Source organism: Ursus arctos, unplaced genomic scaffold (genome assembly GCF_023065955.2).
Source record: "Ursus arctos isolate Adak ecotype North America unplaced genomic scaffold, UrsArc2.0 scaffold_6, whole genome shotgun sequence".
NCBI classification, from domain to species: domain Eukaryota; kingdom Metazoa; phylum Chordata; class Mammalia; order Carnivora; family Ursidae; genus Ursus; species Ursus arctos.
Window position 1 is genome coordinate 60,028,999 of NW_026623078.1, and position 20,326 is coordinate 60,049,324.

Genomic DNA, 20,326 nt, shown 5'->3' on the forward strand with positions numbered 1-20,326 from the left:
TTTAATTTTATTCTTTTTAATTTTTTATTTTTTTTTAAGATTTTATTTATTTATTTGACAGAGAGAGAGACAGCCAGCGAGAGAGGGAACACAAGCAGGGGGAGTGGGAGAGGAAGAAGCAGGCTCCCAGTGGAGGAGCCTGACGTGGGGCTCGATCCCAGAACGCCAGGATCACGCCCTGAGCCAAAGGCAGATGCTCAACTACTGAGCCACCCAGGTGCCCCACTTTTTTTTAATTTTAAAAGTAAAATTGTTTTTCTCACTATTTTAAAAGGATATTATTGTGTCAAAACTAGTAATCTAAACTAAAACTAGTGCTCAAAGACTTTGTCCTCCTCAAAGTATAATAATTGTGATTTTTAACTTTAAGCATTTCCATCTACTTTCATGTATTTATTTACCAACCAGGACTCTAATACCCCTATTATTTTAAAACATTCATTCAACTAAATCTTCTTTTAAAAGATAACATGGAGACATGTAGTTTTATAGTACATTAACTTCAGTTAAAGAACTACAATGTTCATGCTCTAAATTTTTAGTCCGTTCTTTGGCCAACTACTCTGAAGGCTTTCATTTCTGGTGAGGAGGGAATTGGTATCCTTGTTCACAGAACCTGCAGTTTCTTTTGGCTTCTGGAAAACAATAATAATGCCTGGCAGTTTGTCATGACAATTAAATGAGGTAATGCATGTCCAATGCTTACCACAATACTTAGCATTTATAAAGTGATCAATTCTAATAATTTCTATAAAATCCAAAGTTTTTATCAAAATATTCTAACTTTTAATAACTGGACTCTGCCTGGTTCTCCAACCTTCTCAGTGTTTCCTACCCTTCCTCTCAATATTTAGAGCTCCAAACATAATAAAATTCTTGCAGATAAATATGCTTACTAGTTCAGATCCTTGGGACTTTGCACATGCTCATCTTTTTATTGGAATGTCTATTCTTGTCAAACACCTACAAAATTCCTGTTCTCCCTTCAAGGTTTAAATCCAGCATCGTTCCCTGAGGAAGCATTCCTAGATTGCTTCTAGGTAGAGTTGACTATTGTCACCTGTGTGTCTCCAAAATTCACTATATATCGTTATTACAGCACCTAAGTCACTGTGTATGGAAAGTACTTTTGTGACTCTGATTCCCACTCTCAAGAGTTAGCTCCTTGAAAGAGCAGGAACCATATCTATGGCACTCTGGACAGGATAGTGGCTGGTAGCTAGCTGGTATTCAAAGAATGTTTGATGAAGTATTTATAAGAACTTCAAAATGTCATATCATGCATATAGATGACCAGCCAAAAAATGTGATATAATGAGGAAGAGTCCTTAGGGTACAGTAATTATGGGTGAGGAATAAGAAGCTTGGTGCAGGAAATATTATAAAAAGGAATTTCAGATTCTTCATAAACATTGCCTATTTCAGAAGTGAGATTTAGGCTTACCTTTTCTGTTTAGGTAAGGGCTAGTGCTGATTTGAATGTTTGTGTCTCCCCAAAATTCATATGTTAAAATCTTAATGCCTGATAAGAAAGTATTAGAAAGTAGGGCTTTTGAGGGTTAGGTACTTAGGGCATGAGGGAGGAGTCCTCATGAGTGAAGTTAGTGTTTTTATAATAGGACCTCATAGAGATCCCTTGCCCCTTCACCATGTGAGGACACAGCAAAAATATGTCAACTGTGAACTAGGAAAAGGGTCCACTCCCAACTATGCTGGCACCCTGACTTTGGACTTCCCAGTGTCCAGAACTATGAGAAAATAAATTTCTATTGTTTATAAGTTTCCCAACCTGTGGTATTTGTTATAACAGCTCAAATTTACTAAGACAGAAACCCCACTCTCAGTACCAAAATCTGTATTAGGTTCTCCAGAGAAACAGGACCAGAAGAATATATGAGGAGATTTATTATAGGCATTGGCTGACATGGTTATGGAGGCTGAGTAACCCCACAGTCTATGATCTGTAAGCTAGAGAACCAGGAAAGCTGGTGCTATAATTCAGTCTAAGTCTGAGGCATGAGAACCAGGAGCTCCAGTATCTGAGGGCAGAAGAAGGTGGACATCCAACTCAATAAGAGAGAATTTACTCTTCCTTAGCCTTTTTGTTCTTTTCAGGCCCTCACTGAATTAGAAAATGCTGGCCCACATTGATGAGGACAGATCTCAACACTCAGTCTACTGAATCAGATGGTGTCTCCTAGCCCAGTTAAGTTAGCACATAAAATTAACCATCATAGCTAGGTTATAAAAATTCACTTTAGACACAGTACACTTCTGGTTCCGCACTGGAAACATTAGAATCAGGTGTGTCTTCTTATCTAAGCACTCTTAGATCTCAAGGGTTTGAAGAGATTTTTAAATGTCAATTTATTTTTGGTTGAAAAAAATGCAGATTTTTTTATGCCAAGGGTTCACTTTATTATATCAAAAATAATGTGCAAATGCAGACATCTTTTTGACTTCCTTTACAAAGTATAATGAAATAGTAACATTTAAGGCCTGAGGGTAAAATGGATGATTTTGGTAACTTAGGGACAGTGCAAATCATTAGTAAACAACCCATTGCTTGAATAATCTAACCTATTTGACAACATAGAAAACAACTCCTCTGAAGTTCAGATGTGCGATTACAGTGCAGCTGAGTCCCAAATCTGCTTGCAGCCCATGATACACTCCTGCTGAGTGAGCTGTCTGATTGCCTCCTTGAAGACATTTTATTGTTGATCACAATTTAAGTCAATGTATTATTAATTTTGTTGGTAACTTGATTTTGATATGCCTTTGTGCCATCCTTTTAAAAATTCTCTGTAGCATGTACATGAAGGGAGCTAAATGGGGGATGACAAATACATCTTGAGCATTAACTCCACAGGTGGTCTTGTTGAATGACTTTCCTCAGTGTTCTCTGGGGAATTATGTCATTTTCAGTGGTTGAAAGTTATTTTTTAAAATTGAGTTATCATTTCCACAACTATAACTGTTATCTCCCACAAATAAGGGCACATCTGTAGGTGATCTCACTCAGTGTTCCATTCAACCAGTATCAAATGGTACTGTCCTTCATAGTCTGAATAGCACCCCAAAGGAACCCTACGTATTATGTTTGGGGCCCTTGATATGGTAAGAATATTAAGTGATTCTTTATTACTACTGATAGAGGTATTTTTCTTATATATGGAAGTCAAGGGTAACTGCTAAGTTAATTTAATAACCGGTAAGTACTCTCTTCTTTCATCTCTCATGAAATCCAGCAATGAAAATGTAATTAAAACATTATTACATTTATCAATATTAATTTTAGGAGTAACTACTTACAAATAGTTGAATAATATTAAGAAGCAAGTTGAGGTTGTAGTCAAGGTCATTTTCTATTTGTCAATTCCTATTTATCTATTCTTTCCTGCCATCCTACTTGTATGGACAGTAAAAATAATTTCCCCTTAAATACACAATGTTCCCCCTGTATCAGTTGATTTGTTAGGAATTAGTTGGGCAGTTATGTAGTCAGGGTCAGGGTCCCCAGCAAGAAGATATGGAGTCAGGACAGCTAAAATAAAACAGCACTGACACCCTGCTTTGCAGCTTAGACAGGAGAGGACCACACTAGCATTCTGTTTTGCAGTCTTTGCAGTGACTTCTGCAAAACATCCTAAAATAAGACAATTAACCACAGAGCATATGTCATTACCACAGGCAAGGGGTGGTAAGACAAAGGCCCCAGATGTCACTTTTACATGACATTTACAAGCAAGTAATATAAAAAGAAGGAAAAAAAATCTTCTTAAAGAGCCTATAATATTAACAATGAGACCTAGAATGATCTTTAATGAAGCCATAATTCTGGGACATTAGCTAGTCTCAGAGTCACTGCTTTCTCATTTTTTTTTTTTTTTTTTTTTTTTTTTTTTATGTGACAGACAGCCAGCGAGAGAGGGAACACAGCAGGGGAGTGAGAGAGGAAGAAAGAAGCAGGCTCCCAGCGGAGGAGCCCGATGTAGGACTCGATCCCGAAACGCCTCCCGAAACGCCTCCGGAAACGCCTCCCGAAACGCCTCTGGAAACGCCTCCCGAAACGCCGAGATCACGCCCTGAGGCGAAGGCAGACGCTTTAACGACTGCGCCACCCAGGCGCCCCACTGTTTTCTCATTCTTAAGTGGGGATTGTAGTGTCAGTAGTTGCGAAGATTAAGATACCCTGAAAGTGCTTTATAAGGTAAAATTACTACGTAAAAGGGAACTCTTTATTTTTACATTTGCCATTTGCTTTTATCATTAAATCTCTTTTTTGAAAGACAGTGACAAGCCAGAAGTTATGCAATTACTCCCCATTTATGTTTTATCACCTAAACACAAACAGCCTAGGTACTTTTCAGAGAGCTCAGAAATAAATCCATATAAAAACAGTCCACTGATCTTTGACAAGAGTGTTAGGCATACCCAATGAGGAAAAGACAGTGTCCTCAACAAATAGCGTTGGAAAACCTGGATACCATATTTAAAAGAGATTGGACCCCCATCTTACATTATACCCCAAAATAGACTCAAAATGGATTAAAGATTTAATATAAGACTTGGAACTATAAAATTCCTAGAAGGAAACTTAGGAGAAAATCTTGACATTGGGCTTGGCAATGTTTTTTCTGGATCTGACACAAAAAGCACAGGAACAAAACAAGGAAACAGATTCTCTCCCAGAATCTCCAGAAAGGAACATAGTCTACCAACATATTGACTTTAGCCCAATGAGACCTGTTTCTAATTTATGACCTACAGGACTGTAAAATAATAAATCTGTGTTGTTTGAAGCCATTAACTTTTTGGTAATTTGTTATGGCAGCTATAGAAACCGGGTACAACCAGGTAGTTCAAAACTCCTAGAGAAAAAAATTAAGTGATAACCCTCACAGGAACTAAATCTTCTAATAACGATAAAAAATCACTTTCTTACACCTTTTAAATAGTAAAACTAATAAATAATATATACAGTATAAGAATAAAAGAATAAAATGGTAATGGAGATAGTTTCAAACACACCTCGCAGAGATAGACAAGGAAAGACACCAAAGGAAGTGTACCTAACTCAGATGTGGTGGAGGGAATACATTTCTGGGATAAATGGTAGTGATATCTAAACAGTGACTCAAAAGATGATTAAATCTCTGTCACATGGGTGGAGATAGGGTGTTGAAAGGACAAACTACATTTTGAAAAGACTGGAAATTTAAATAAAGCATGATAGTCAAGAAGTAAGATAAGTTCAAACTAAGAAGATCCAAAGTGGAAAAATAGGTGCCAATATAAGGGCTCGTTTTAAGAAATGTCTATGTCCCTAAATCTTCCATATCACTAGTCCCTGTGGCTTCAAGGTTAATTACATGTGGTTTAGGTAAATGTGAGGAAAAAATTGCTAATTTCCCATCAGTACCAACTCATGAAGTTATCCAGTTATGAGCAACTCTAACTCCTACTATCTGTATTTCCAAACAAGTATGCACTACAGTCCTGTGACATTTTGTCTATTTTAAGAAACTGATGCCACCAAATTCATTTCTTTATAAACAGAATCAAAGCACATAATTACACTTTCAGAGATTTCCATCACATTAGCTATTCTGAACACTTACACTATCATTCTGGAAACACCAGTTGCAACAGAAAAATAGTAACCCATTAAATTTGTAAGTCCCAAAATACCTGAAGCATCTGTCTTTTAAGATGAACTTGTAGAAGAAATTACACAGAAGATAGACTTGGTGACAATCTGTCATCAACAGTAACCCAAACACATTAAGTGTTTTTATATATGCCTTTTAAGTGTCAGTAAAGATGACACATCCTGGGCATAGTATAGCAGCTGCCACCAATGGAAACTGCCTTGTTTTATCTTTCTCTCTTTTATGGTTTACTTTGCGCTGACCAGAAGATGTTACAGCCGCAGATGTAAGAAGCCATTTAGAGAATGTCCCTGAATACTTTATAAACATTGATTTCACGGAGAATGCTTTGCAATTTTCTGCACGTCCTTTGTATTTTTAAACCTGAGTCACCTCATCCATATGTCCAGCTACGATAGCCAGAGAGCCAAAATTTGTTAGTTAATATCAAAATTGATATTTCAAATGAAAACTAAAAGGAAAAAACAATATAAAATTATACTTTTACAAATTTGTGTATCATTCTTGCACAGAGGGCATGCTAATCTTCTCTGTATCATTCCAATTTTAGTATATGTGCTGTCAAAGCTAGCACTATAATGTTTACTTTTAAACCCACTAATCTTATGTTTCAGGCAAATTTAAGTTTGGGACAAACAGCACTATTATCAGCTGTAAGAAATCTAAAAAATTTGATGTGGCAAAAATTGGACAATCTGACACATGGACACAGATTTTTCTTTAACAACATCTATTTTAGCTACAGTAATTTCTTCCTCTCTCATGTTTCCAGGACCCTCCCAGAGCCAGTGAGATGGAAAGTGATGAAGAAGATAGGTTTTCTGGGTACAGGATACTTTCTTTTTCAAACCTCCCTCCTTGGTCCTCATCTCTAGAGAGTAGAAGTTGTGTACTTGTTTGTTTGTTTGTTTGTTTTTCCTTTAGAAAAATATGAAAAAGAGGGGCATCTGGGTGGCTGTCAGGTAAGCATCTGCCTTGGGCTCAGGTCATGATCCCAGGGTCCTGGGACAGAGTCCCATGTCAGGCTCCCTGCTCAGGGAGCCTGCTTCTCCCTCTCCCTCTGGTGCTCCCCCTGCTTGTGCTCTCTCTCTCTCTCTCATAAATAAATAAAATCTTAAAAAAAAAAAAAAAGAAAAATACAAAAAAGAACAATGTACTCAATGATCTATTTCTTCTTTTGTTCTAGTGTTTTGTTTGGCAAATCTAACTAAGTTTAGTTCTGGTAAATAAACTTTCTGGGCCTCTTTTTTTCAGGACAGCAGTTTTCCCTATGAAGACAATTCTTTGATAGATCTAAGAATTGTTGTTTTTCCATTTGTTCAGCATTTTTCTTCTTGTGAGGAGAGGAGTGATGATCTTTAAACCCTTTACATGTCAGATGGGAAACCAGAAGTCTATGATGTGGTTTTGATGTTAAAAACCACTATGGATCTCTGATAATAGTTTATGCTTTACTTTAATTACCTAAGAAATGAGAATAAAGTACTGTATATTAAACTATACTGTATAATAAATTACATACATCATTTTTACAAAGGCCATTACAAGTTCTAAAGAAGAGTATGTCATATGAAAAGAACATGTACTCAGTGCATACAGATTTGATCAACACTTTTAATTTCTCGTTTCCCTAATTCCCCTCAGGTTGGTGCCATCCCCTTAGTGAGCTGAGGTGTGCATATGCTAGGTCTCTTCTACTTTTCAGGAATTCAGGAATAATAAAAAAAAAATCCACCTTTTTTTGGTTTACAACATTAGAAGTTGGAAATATGGATTTATCTTGACTGATTTTATTAAAAGAACATGAACAGCCATCTGACAATACCAGAGAATATAAACTATGAGTTAAATATCATTTAAAATTAAAAATAGACATACCCTCTGATGTGGCAATTCCACCTTTAAGAATTTATCCTACTAATACATTAGCACATACATAAAAGATTTATGCATACGGATACCTACAAGGATTGGAAACAGCCTCAATATTAATGTAAAAGTATTAGAAACAATCTAGTATTTTTTCAGAGAAGCCTTGGCAAGTAGTCCATGGCAAACATTATGATTACAACAAAGAAACTGAAGTACTGGGAAATAGAGTAAGTGATATATAATTAGTAGTTACTCTTAACCCAGTATATCAGGTTGTGTTCTCTCAAATTAAGTGTTCATTTAGTTCTATTATTTCAATTTAAGATTTTCTTTTCTCCTTGTCAGAATTTCTAAGCCTTTTATTATTCTTTCTCCTTCAGTGTCCTTAGGTTATGGTTAATATACCTAAGAATAAAAAATATAAATTTGTCATCTTCTTCAAACTTTCTTTGAGTGCATCCTAAATTTGTAAGAATATAAAAATTTTGATTAATAGTATGCATTAAATTTGTTTCCTTAATATCATTTGTGCTTGTAGTGTTTAGATTAACATTACTTCACACTTTGGAAAAATAGCATTTTATTTGACATTTTCAAAGAGCAGACATAGTCCTTTGCCTACTAACCTTTAGAAAAATGAAGTGAGGCTTGATGATGTCATTTTGACTAGTATAATCATTTCAGCAATGACCCTTTCCACTTTAATGTACTTTTACCTTTAATCTGGACAAAATGACAAATACTTTGTATTTTTCTGATACAATTTTTTCACGATTGTTTTTTGCATTGTGTCCTTCATCTGGCTCTGTCTCTAACATTTTTTAAAGGAGAGGTAATTTCTACCATAGAACATAACACATTAACATCTTTGAACTGTGTTATGTGGTATAGAATGGTTATTTATGATAAGGCTTTACTTACAATACACAAAGTCAGTAAATTGTTTAGGTTAAATGATTATAAAATAAAGTATAATGATAATTCTCAAGGGGATTAGCTGGGACTAGTGGATACAGTCTATGTGTGATTTTTTTTTTCCTATTCAAGCCAATGTGAATTATAAGCTCATCCTTAACGCCACTTGATAAGAGTACTACTATCTTTCAGATGAACATTACAAATTAAATATTCCAAACCCAAAAGTTTCATATAGTCCCTTTCAGTAGCCTTTTTACAACACCAGCTTTTGAATGTTACACTCAAATTATTAGGCTATAGCAGAGAAAAAGTTAAAGGCCAAGAGATTTGGAAGTTCACAAACTGATAATGTTAATAATAATAGTAATATTAGTAAGATCTCCAAAGAGACACAAGTTCAATGAAATATTTTAAATGAGTAAATATTTTTCATTAATACCACATTCAAGTTCTTGTTTACTAGACTAAAAACTGAAAAAACAAAATGTAGTAGATTGTATTTTCCAAAAATGACTACGTCAACATTTCCGTTCACAAATTCTCCTTTAGTACCTTGTAACCTCTCATCAAGTGGTAGAGTCTATTTCCCCTTTCCCTGAGTATGGGTGGGCATTTGAACTGTTCCAATGAATAGAATGTGCTGAAAGGGATCATGCTGTGTGACTTCCAAGACTAAGTCCAAAAGGGCCATACAGATATTTTTTTTTTTCTCTCACTCCAGGGGCTGAACCCATACCCCATGATCTGAGAAATACCAGGACATACTGAGAGACCATAAATAATTTTTCCAGCCCATGGTTCCAGAGAAGTCTCAGTTGACAACCAGCTTCAAACATTAGACACGTCAGCCTTCAGATGATTTCAACTCCTAACCTTTGTACCACCTCAGTCCTGAGCAGATGACAGATTGATGCACAAAATAAACTTTGTTGTTGTTTTAAGCCACTCAGTTGTGGGGTAATTGTTTATGCAGACATAGTAATTAGAACATAGAGCACCAGGCATTCTCATTGTTTTTTTTCTGCTCCTTCAGAATATAAACCCCATAATGGCAAGAATGAAATCTGTCATATGTGCCCAATGTCTGGCACATAGAATATGTATTAAGTAAAAATCAGGTGAATTAATGAATAGAATTTTGACTCAACTGTTTTAATACTGAAACTTTTAGAAATGTCCTGATGCCTCTCAAAGTCTTTCCTGACTCAAAATGCCTTAAATATTTACACTAGAAAAGGAGTTCTCTCTTCTTTGTTTACTGTTACATATTGGATTTTTCTTAGAAGCCCATTAAATTGTTAAGAAATGTTGATTAATAGTAGCCATAAAAAGCCCCAAATTAACCCTCTGCCATGTCTTCTTCCCCAGGCTTGGAACACATTGTTCTTGCTCAGGAAGCAAATTCTCCTCAGCCATTCACCTTCTTCAAACCCTTCCAAAGATTTTCTCTCTTTTTTTTAAAAATTTTTTAATTTAAATTCAATGTAGTTAACATATACTGTATTATTAGTTTCAGGGGTAGAATTTTGTGATTCATCAGTTGCATATAATACCCAGTGCTCATTACATCAAGGCCCTCCTTAATATCCAACACCCAGTTATACCTTCCCCACACCCACCTCCTCTCCAGCAACCCTCAGTTTGTTTCCTATAGTTAAGAGTTTCTTATGGTTTGCCTCCTTCTCTGTTTTTATCTTATTTTATTTTTCCTTCCCTTCCCCTATGTTCATCTGTTTCATTTCTTAAATTCCACATATGAGTGAAATCATATGGTTTTTGTCATTCTCTGACTTATTTCACTTAGTATAATACCCTCTAGTTCCATCCACATCGTTGCAAATGGCAAGATTTCATTCTTTTTGATGGCTGAGTAATACTCTACTGTATCTTCTCTATCCATTTATCTGTTGATGGACATCTGGGCTCTTTCCATATTTTGGCTATTGTGGACATTGCTGCTATAAACATCGGGGTGCATGTGCCCCTTCAAATCACTGTGTTTGTATCCTTTGGATAAATACCTAGTAGTTCAATTGCTGGATGGTAGGGTAGTTCTTTTTTTAACTTTTTGAGGAACCTCCATACTGTTTCCCAGAGAGGCTGCACGAGTTTGCATTCCCACGAACAGTCACCACTTAAATCTTCTCGCCATTTTTTTGCCCCTTTAGTACTTTGTAAATATATTCATTTCTTATTGTGATTTGCATAGGAGTGATTAATGTAGACATTTTGCATGTGATTTTCAGTACTTTTCAAATTTTGAGGACATTACAAATATATAAAAGAATGAAGCCATGTGTCTCTGCTTTGCTGTTTCAATCATGTATCAGATTCCTGTGGCAAGGAGGCAAATCAGATAGTGTTAGTATTTTCTACAGATTTCATATAGCACCCAATATCTGCCCTCCACCCCAGTGGTCACATCCTCTTTTATATGTAGGAAAAGTAGTTTCTATCATATTTATTGCTGAGTCAGCCAATACAATTGATTACTTTTCTGCCTTAACCTGCTCATGTAAGTGTTGTCCTTTGCTAGCTTTCGTCACTGTTCTTTCATTCCCCTAACAGCAGGTGGTTTCTCGTAGCAGACCTTTCTAAAGGTTAGGGAGCAGCAGAATGCAATTACTACATAGGTCTGGATATAACTGTAAATCCAATGGCAGACATCACTCTTCCTGAAAATGAATCAGCATTTCCCAGGGAAGGTGATTTTTCACTGCCTATTTTTTCTTTTCAGACACAGGTCCCTTGTCAGATTGCTAGAGCTTCTCCTTTTCCTTGACTAAGCCCAACCTAAACTCTAGTTATCTTGCAGAGCATTCCATTTTCCTTCTCCCACCCATCTGAAAAATCACAAATCATTATTATGGTTCTCTACTTAGTGAGACTAATTTTCTGAGCAATACCAAGAAAACTTATAAAGGCTTAAAAATGATGTCTTTTAGAGGAAATAAGGGGATGAGATCCTTTTCTTCTAGATAAATTGCAATGATATTATTGTGAACTATAGACATATAGATTCTGCTTCTTTTGTCATTCTTCTCATGCATTGTCAATTATGTTGAGTGCAATATAGATCTAAAAAATAGTAAGTGACTTAAAGAGAAGTATAAGTCTAAAAATCCCATAGGAATTTACTCTGTGATTCCATTAGGACTAGTATTTTTGAAGTTTCACTGTGTAGAAATTAATGAAAATATTCTCAATCCTTAATGTTCTTTATCAGCTAAAATTTGAGGAAGAAACAATATTTCAGGAATTTCCCTCAAACTACATATGAGTTTGAAGATGACCTAATTCTGTAGTTTAAAAAAATAGCTTTTAATGCATTCATTTATATAAAAGCATAAAAACATAGAATCTGTGTCTTGAGTTTTAGAAAAATCTTAATCCTTTCATTAACATTTGCTCGTAGGAAATGAGGGAAACACTAACTAGCCTGCCGCTGGGTAACTCTCTTTCCTTTTCCTTAATATACCAACTTAGAGCTCTTCTTTATACATGGCTCTAACTTCTGAAATTGCCTGTGGTCACTGGATAGAGAAATTCTGTGACAAAGTGGGACAGGGGAAGGACCTTGTTACTCTTGGGTCATAGAAAAGACTATGACATTGTGCAACCCCAAACACACTATTCACCTCACAGCTGTAAGCAGTGAATATGGATTAGCAAACTTTAAAAGGCTTTTTTTAAGAGGTTTTGATAACATATATCTGAATAAGATCATATTACTTGTAAACTAAAGCATTAACAGTCTATCAGCTTTATCTCTCACTTCCTTTCTCCGGTTAAAAGTTACATGGCACGAATGTCCATAATGGAGACTAACTTCTTCATTAGTACCCGCAAGCTGAACTAGACCGCTAAACATACATTTATCAGTGTCAGTAGATATTGAAGAGGAAGAAGAAACGGACATGACTTGTTCAATCTGAATTATAACTTAGTATATTAACATTAAAATTCATAGTCAAAGCATAAAAAGAACTCACACCATGCGAAAGCCTCTTATTTCACTACACAAAGGCAATTAAGAGTGAAATGTCTCAACTCCCTATTCCCACCCGTCCATGTTCATGTTTCTCTATCTGCACCCACTCCCCTTGTTTTGTTCCATATTAGTGCTGCTTTCTCCTGCAGTACTATTTTCTGACCCATGTATCATCCCTGCTTTTTATGTATTTTTAACCTCTCCTTCCCTATTGACTATCTCTTGATCGTGAAATCTATTCACAAGTACCCCATCTTAGTACATCCTTCTAAGCAAAACAAAATAAAACAGTATCTTTCCATTTCCATCTTTCAGTCACCACCATTAAGCTTCACATTCTTACACAACTAATCTTTTGAGAGTATTTTAGACTTACTGACTTTCTCATACCCATTGTTCATTCTTCAACTCAGAACACTTCATTTCTTTTCTCCAAAGTCTATTCATTCCACCATCATCAAGGTCATCAATCCTTTATATTACCTGATCTTGGTGTGAATGACTCTGTCCTGATCCTAACTGAAATCTGCAGTATTTGGCCCTGAGAAACCAATTCTTCATTACCCAAACTTTCCTCTCACTGATATTCCAACACAGCACACTTTGCCTTTTCTTTTTTCAGTCAGAATACTCCTTTTTGGTTGGTGCCCCTCTCTCTGTCTCTCTCCCTCCCTTGATGATTTTGCCCACTTCCATTGTCTCAGCAACCATGTATATGGTCATGACACCCACATTTCTGCCTCTAGTTTGGCAGAGCTTGAAATAATAGCATCCAGCTTCATGACTGACCTCTCCGTCTGAAAACCCCTTGTATGGAAACTGGCATAAATTGCTTAAGAAGTATGTTGAAAGAAAAAGTGACTCATTTGTTAAAAAGGGAATATTGGAGATTGAGGAAAAAATACATTAGTACTGGCATTTCTAACAGATGGGAACTAATATATCTCTTTTTTACACAAAATTAATTTTGGGGAAGAAGGAGGAATTTTTCTATGTTTATGCTTTTATTCACTTTTCTGATGAGACTTTCCACAAGCTTTCTATCATGTTATAAAAGCACAGCAGAACTTTATAGGATAACTTCACTAAGGAGCTTCTGATAAACAAAGTGGGACAAACGGTATGTGAAAGCAACTGGGTACTTTTTTTCTCTTAAGACTTGATTTGTTTATTTGAGAGAGAGAGAGTGAGAGGGAGAAAGAATCTGAAACAGACTCCACACTGAGCACAGAGCCCGACATGGGGCTCAATCCCATGACCATGAGATTATGACCTGAGCTGAAATCAAGAGTCAGACGTTTAACCAACTGAGCCACCCAAGTGCCCCAACAACTGGGTGCTTTTTAGTGTAATTCTTTATTACCTACAGTTTGCCTCTCCAAACATAGCCTGATTTATTTTATTTATTATTATGTTTAGTTAGCCAACATATAGTACATCATTAGTTTCTGATGTAGTGTTCAACGATTCATTAGTTGCATATAACATTCAGTGCCCATTACAACCCATGCCGTTGTTAATAGCCATCACCCTGTTACCCTATCCCCCCCACAGATGGACTTGTAAGCAGGAGCATATATGGAGCAGAATCCAAATGAACAGTATTCAATTAAAAAAATAAAAGAAAGATGACCCTAGACATCCAAGTATTTGTTTGACAAACTAAGATATGCTGCATTTACATATGAGTCAAATGAAAAGAGAGCTATGAATTACATCCAGAAATCCAGAATCAAATCCTTGAGGCAGAAAATCCTGGAACAAGAGAGCCAGAATGGGTCATTTCACAGAGAATAAAATTGAAGAATCCGACCTTGCCAAGTCAACGTTCACACTGAAGACCACTGGAGTTTATATTCCCTGGATCCCCGTTGATTTTTTAATCTCACTAATTAATTATTGAAAAGCATTTAATTATCCTTTAGCTTACCAAGATAAGTACAACCTTATGGGAACCATATTTCTGAAAAATACCGTTAGCAAATTTTATCTTATGTGAAGGAACTATATTGATCCAATTAAGAGATTTCAGAAATTTCTATAGTTATCAAAGCAATGAAAACATTATGAGAGTTGACACACTTTGCACTTCTGGTTTTACATACCATGTTTTACTCTACAAACTAGAATGAATATTTATTCTATTTAAGATATTTTTTCAAATTGGACATTGATGCAAATAAAAATACTTTATCATCTGCTGTGCACTGACAGGCGATATATGTAGACTCTCTTGACAATGAGGTATGACTCAAAACAGGAACCATACAGCTGTTTTGAACACCCAAATTCTAGGATCTTATACATATTTTTCACTTGTCATTTGAACTGCATTAAAATAACATTGACATATATAAAAAAAATCTAATGTGATCTCTTCTTCCCTCTCTCTCATAAATGTCACTTCCATATTGGAGTCTTTTCTTGCTAATCAGAATGAAGTTACAGAGTTATGACATAACAACAAACATTTCTGACACCCCCAAGTATTATTTCACCATTGACTTTGTCACCTAGTATGTAATACATTTCCATATTATTTATCAAAGAAAATCCTAAATGATTAATATATGGATCCACCAAAATATTCTTCTCAATTTTATACAATAGCATATAGGCATGTTTATTAAATTGTGCAGAACAAGACAATAGAATTGTCTATAATAATGTATAATTCAAGGAGTTTCTAACTTGTTATAATGTGCATACCTATTTAGGGCTCAGTCGATTCTCAAAAAGAAAGAAAAAAAGTACATGCCATGTCTGTAGGTAATAAAGCATGTCTGGAAATAGTAAAATAAATCACCATAGGAAGATGAATTGTTGAATGAAAGGTGAGAGAACTTTTCCTTGTACAACAATCAGGAATTCACTGAACAAAACAAATTATCCCCTGCCAGCCATTTGAATAGTGGCCTCAGAGAAATAAAAGGGTTTTAAATAGAAAAGAAGCCTGTTAAATGTGTATAGGCAGCTGCTTTGCACATCAGATGGCATGACAATAAATTTCATATTTGTTAAGCTTCTCCAAATAACATCATTGCTTTACAAACTTTATTAAAATAAACAACACTAAAGTTTTTTTTTATATGAGAACAATTCCTTAAATTTGACTTACTCTTGAATAAACAGATCGACATGGATTTGGAAGAAAGAACCCATTATGGTGTAAAGATAATGGCAAGATGAAATAACTATGAGCTTCAGCCAACAAAAAGAAGTCTACCTTTTACCTATATAAATTTCTCACAGTTAAAATAAATTTTGGTTAGATGACCTAATTCACAGAATGTGAATTTCTTAGAAGACATTGTAGAAATACACTGGTTGGTTACATTTTTTATAAATGTAGTGAAATTAGAATTTCTGTAACAGATAAAACATAAAATTGCAAAAACCTTTGCATTAAAACCTCAATGGTCCCATGTCTGTTTTCATTTTTGAATAGTTATTAATACCTTCATTTTAATTCTCTCCATCAAACCCCATTTTGTTACTTTTGGGGATACTGAAATATTATTTTGTGTTCCATTTAAGGACAGATATAAGCTGTCTTTGGTTCATAAACTAAACTCACTGATTTCACAGACGTCCCATGGGGGTTTGAGTGAGCCTGAGCTGTGGCAAGTATTCAGTCACTGTGAAATAGATCTGGGTTTTCTGCCTCAGATTTAGACTGACCTTGAGTTCTGTAAGACTCTTGAATTGACGAATCAATTACAGTGTTCCAAAATCACCTTGGCTCCCTCCCACACTGTTTTCCTTTCCCTCCTGTTTATGCCCAAATATACACAGGCAGCCAGACAGTATACCTTGAGAAGCCAGACAGGATGTCAGCCAGCCATGGCTCTTTTGAGCTAACCATTCTAAATGTGAAAGAGAGAAGATATATCTCCTGAATACTGTAAGTGTCCTGCCAACAAATTCTTCAATCTTCCTTCTTCCCTGAAATCTGTAATGATATTTCCCTTTTTAGATTTTCTATAAAATTTCTTGCCAGGCCAATAATTCTTACTATTTGTAATATCATGAAATGCATAATATGTATACAGAACAATAGGATAAACAGAGGGCCTCTGACTTTTCCTGAGGCTGAAAGACTAACATTTCCCCCAATTTGAAAAGTTCTGACTTAGAAAAATGATGGAAGAATATGTTGCATGTATTTTAATTATTTCATATACAGTAATTTTGTCTTCCAAAAATGTATTTTTTGAGACCATCCTCCATATTTTTGTCATTTCCCATTTCGACCTACACACTACTGGTTCCACACTAAAAAGGAAAGAAAAGAAAAGGAAAAGAAAAGAAAAGAAAAGAAAAGAAAAGAAAGAAAAAATAAAGAAAGGAATCAATAAACTCCTTTAATAACTGGTTCTGCTTGAAAAGAAAGTTATAAAAGTTCATTGCTCCCCATAATCAGTACCTATACTATAACTTAAGGAATTGTATTTTTGTGTTTGCTTAATCATCTAACTGGAAAATATAATTTTAATGAACTTCATTTTTGGCTTTCACGTGTTTAAAATCATTATAATTGCACTCTCAAAAAGAGGATAAAGTGCATAGTCTATATTCAAAGAACTTACAAGCTAAGATTATAGCTGAAGAGAATTTACCATAAATTGTTTTACCATAAATTGTTACCCTCCTTGTCTCTCTCTCCTCTCCCCAGTAAAGCTTCTGATAAATGCCTTCACAGAATGGTCATAAATTTACACCTTTGATCTTTCTATCAAAACTGATTATATAGTGTCTAATACCCAGAACAATTTCCATCTAATTATTACAATGACATTTATCAGAATAATGTTCCTTGACATTTACCACAAATTATACTATTTAGATTCTGTAACTTGGATCTTAAAAAAAAAAAACAACTCAAAGTATTTTCTGTCATAGTACATTGTACATACTGTACATGTACTTGGATTAGTTTTGCAATTTCCTTTTTAAAATTTGATAACTTTTTACAGGAATCTATGCCACTGGATTAGGTAGAATTTTTATTGAAACTGGCATTTCTCTGATAAGCTTCTCCATTATTTAGAATGTGACCAACTTTCTTATATACATTTATTATAAAATGTCTCCAAACTTCTCTTGCAAGTGTAAAATACAGACAAGATGGAACATTAGAATTCTCCTTTAAAGGCTGTCAAGGAGAAATAAGAACCATTTCAATAGTCCATACATTCCATGGCATGATTTTAGAGCTTGTGTCATTTGGTTGTGCTGCTGATTTTTAAAATTAGCAATAAAGCTCTGCTTAGTCTTTTTATTACAGCAGTATACACAGTACGGTGGCATTTTGGAAGCTTCATGAACTTATTCTTTAATGATAAAAGAGTTTCTCAAAGAGACTATTAAACACTAAAAATGTTTTCCAGCTAATAATGAACTGCATGAGCAAATGGAAGTCAATGAGACATAGGAGAAAGAGCAATGATCTGAGGTCATGAGATTTTAATTCCAGATACAGGTTTGCTTTATTGAACTCTTGCAGTTCTATTTGAAAAAGAAGAGCTGCTCATATAGTGTCTACATTCCTTAAAACTGCAAATCTAATGATTACTTTTCTCCAGAGGCCAAAAAAGTGATCAAATAATCAAAATGAATCCTTTACATATTCTAGGTGTTTAAGGAGACATGGAAAAGTAAACAGTTTGTTCCATGGATCGAGGAAGATAATTCAATGGAAAAAAATGCTTATTTATAACTTCCTATACATTTAGTGTGGTCAAAGGCATTATATTGGTCTAAGCTGCTAGTCCAGGGTCCCGGGAAAATTCATAGCTAGACCTTGTGGATGATTTCAAATAAAAGACACTTTTTTTTTTTTCTGATTTCACTTCTGAAGGATAATAGAAACAACATCAGTTTCTAATTGTTCCACAGGAATAATAAGAAAATTTAATACAATTGTATTGGAAATAAAATTTGAAGCACATATTGAACCAATTTGAAATATGTTATAGAAAAATAAACTAAGAACTAAAATTGTAAGTAAACTAAGAACTAAAATTCTAGTTATTTTCCCCATAACATTCTAGAAAGAATTACAATATTTGGATTTAAAAAAATGAATCAAAATCCAAGCTTTCCACCTACCAGCTGTATGAGCTTTGACAAGCTATTTAATTTCTCTGAGCCTCATTTCTTACATCCATAACAAGAGCTAATAAAAATGCACTCACCAAATTAGTAAATATAAAATATTAAGTGTATAAAATTACTTGTACTCAGTGAATAGCTAATAAAGTTCCATTCCCTTCTCCCTTGACTTAAAAATTATATAAAGGTGGATGGACCTCAAGGGTACTGTACTAGGTGAAATAAGTCAGACTGAGAATGACAATTACCATATGATTTCACTCATATGTGGACTCTAAAAAAGAGAAAAAAAGAATAAATAAACAAAAAGCAAAATCAGACTTATAAATACAGAGAATAAACAGATGGTCGCCAAAGGGGAGGGGTTGGGTGAATGGGCAAAATGGGCAAAGGAGAGTGGGAGCTACAGGCTTCTACTTACCGAATGAATAAGTCATTGGGAATATACTAATGATATTGTAGTAATGTTGTATGGTGACAGACAGTAGCCACACTTGTGGCAAGCATAGCATAATGTATAGAGAAGTGGAATCACTATATAGCACACCTGAAACTAATATAGCATAGTGTGTCAACTATACTCAAGAAACGTTTTTTTCTTTATGTGGGGGCATCGAAGGACTTTTCGCTCTGTCTCAATTTCAAAGCATTGTAAGTTTTAAAGACTTCCAGGGGAAGTTCACACTCACTCTTAGTCCCTTGTTCCAATTTACTAAACCACATAAGTAAGCAGTTCTTCTGCCTAGAATACATTGAACCTACAATAAATAAAACACATTTTTCTGCACTGTCCTCAGCTGTCAGATCCCACTTTAGAATGACTCATGTTTATGCACCAAAGAATACATCCATACATACAATCTTTTTAGTATATAGTTAGTTCTTGAGGTGATAAAAAGAAGGAGTAATGAGATAATTCAAACATCATCTATATTCGATTTTGGATTCCATTAGTTTTTGCTTTTCTTCAGATTTACATTCTTAATTATGTTTTGCTCAGACTAATATTCAAATTAGATTGATTCCCTAAGCATAATTATCAAAGGTAGGGGAAGACAACTTAGAAGAGTGCTGGCTGATTGAAAAATATCTGTATTTTTCACTAATAATGAAAATATGAAAAAATATAAATACATGTAATTCACACACTGGATCACCTACATGTAGTGAATAAAGGGTGAGTAAGTCATCTATCAAAATATTAATAAAATATACATTTCAGCACCTAATTACTACTAAGAACTCAGAATTACTCTCACGTGATGCCATGATCATTCCACTACCATGAAAATTCCAGCCCCCAGAGAAAAATCAGTTATTTGTGCCAATAGAAAGTGGTGTTACCTCAGATACATGTTTTTCTTACTGCTGTGGTGGCTTTGTGCTGGACAGTCATATTATAGTTGGAAAAATCAAGCTTTCAACTCAGAAGTCGTTGGGCTGCTTAAGAAAGTATTTTTGTAGGGGACAAGAACTTAAGTTCTGAGATGTGATAGAAAAATGAAAAAGGGTGAATGGTTTAAATACTTGACTGATTTTTTACATGGAAAATTTTGGTGTGAAAAATTGGCAATGTGCTGAGTAGGCAGTAACTAAGGTTCACATACTGTCCACTAGCATTTATTCTAATCAGCTTGTGATCTGGCCAATAAGAGCAAACACAGTATAACAAAGAAAGCAAAACACATTTTTAATTCCAGAATTCTCACTTAGCTAAAATTCCTCTGCCCAGACAGAGTACAAAATGATAGCATAG

General features: G+C 34.9%; 1 non-coding gene across 1 annotated transcript; it reads right to left on the bottom strand.

Annotated features, from left to right (window-relative positions):
* Positions 1-6,142: 6,142 nt before the first annotated feature.
* Positions 6,143-6,249, bottom strand: LOC113253095 (U6 spliceosomal RNA). Its single transcript, XR_003315236.2, has one exon. It is a non-coding gene; the product is annotated as a U6 spliceosomal RNA (small nuclear RNA).
* Between the last annotated feature and the right edge of the window lie 14,077 nt (positions 6,250-20,326).